The sequence below is a fragment of the Alligator sinensis genome, unplaced genomic scaffold (assembly GCF_000455745.1).
Source record: "Alligator sinensis unplaced genomic scaffold, ASM45574v1 scaffold984_1, whole genome shotgun sequence".
NCBI lineage: Eukaryota > Metazoa > Chordata > Crocodylia > Alligatoridae > Alligator > Alligator sinensis.
This window is the reverse complement of record NW_005842204.1, coordinates 615,499-617,131: the sequence shown is the minus strand read 5'-3', so window position 1 is coordinate 617,131 and position 1,633 is coordinate 615,499.

Sequence of the window (1,633 nt, the reverse complement as noted above, 5' to 3'; positions counted from 1 at the left end):
AGAAAAGTATCAATGAAAATGGACACTTTTTGGTGGGGGAAAACACCACTTCTTGATGGGTCAAAAAACCCCCCAAAAAACAACTCCCCCCCCCTGTACAACTGCTTCTTGCATTTTTAAGAAATGTTACCCACCAATAATAAAGTTTAATGCCTATAAAAGAATTGGGCCTTTTGAAACCCCAGGAGCCCCATTTTACTCCTAGCTTTTCCTTTGGCTCTAAGTGGGCGAGACAACGGTGCCTGCAGCCAGCTCTGGGACATAATCCTTTACCTGGACTGGGGACGGACTCCTCCCCGCACGGCGCTGCCAAGTGCGGCCGCCTTGGTCTGAGGGAGCGCGGCTGGGAGCAAGGGGATCGTTCCGCTTCCTCGGCCAACCTGTCACAAGACCTCTGCCAACGGGCCTGCGACCACAGCCGGGCCATGCAGCTTGACCTGTACAAGCCTCAGTAAATGAGTACTAGGAGTAGTAATTATTATAACAATAATAATAAGCACAGTAATATATCACTACATGCTATTATTATTATTCCTATTCTGTTATTGCTAATATCCTATTATTCCTGTTAATAATCAGGTATTATATTAATGGGAATATATAGATGTAAGTAATTACTTGTTACGTATATTATTAATCATTATATATAATATATACTTTGCTCATATATTATATCTGTTATTAATCACTCTATATAATGATTAATAATTAATATAAATGTGCAAAGTATATGCTATATAAATTTATATAGCAAAGTATATATATTAATATAGAGAATATATGTGCTAAGTGTATATATAAATGATTAATGCTAATGGTAATATTGGTAACTAGAGAATAACAGTAGCCTATACACACACACACACATATTATATATATAAAAGTGTTTTCCTATTATGGCTGATATCCTGCTATTCCTGTTATATATTATATTATATTATATACACACACATTATACATTAATTACATAATTAATATATCACTAATGCATGAATTAATATTAACTAATATTATTATAGTTAATATTAACTATAATCAATGTGATATATCATTAATATATGCATTAATATTAATGTATATGAATTTAGTGGGTGTGTGTAATTAATGGGTATATATTAATTATATAATTAACATACAATTGACAGATGACTATATTAACATTAATGGCATCGGAGGATATTAGCCATAACAAAATATAGGTAGACAGATATACAGATATATCTATATATAGACCTATCTATCTATCGATCCGTCTCCGATGCTGTGGTTCTGTGATTACCAATACCACCATGACTACTAATCATTATTCATGACATCATCATATCTGCTCAGGCCACTCGGCTATGACTGTTACTGTTAATCGCATCGATGATGCTCTGCGCAGTATCCGCTGTTCTCATCACCATGTCCCTCTTAATCTGTTATTCCTCAGACAATAAACCAATCATCGTGACGTCACGCGCCACGCTCACGTCACCGCCGCGCCACGCTGTGGGCGGGACTGTCCGTGCGGCTCCGAGCCCCAAGGTCGCGCTGTCAGGACTGAGCAGCTTTTAAAGGCGACGCGGGACTGAGCCGGCGCAGCCCGCCCGAGCCTTTCCTGACCAAGCAGTGCCTTTAAGAGTGCACAAAC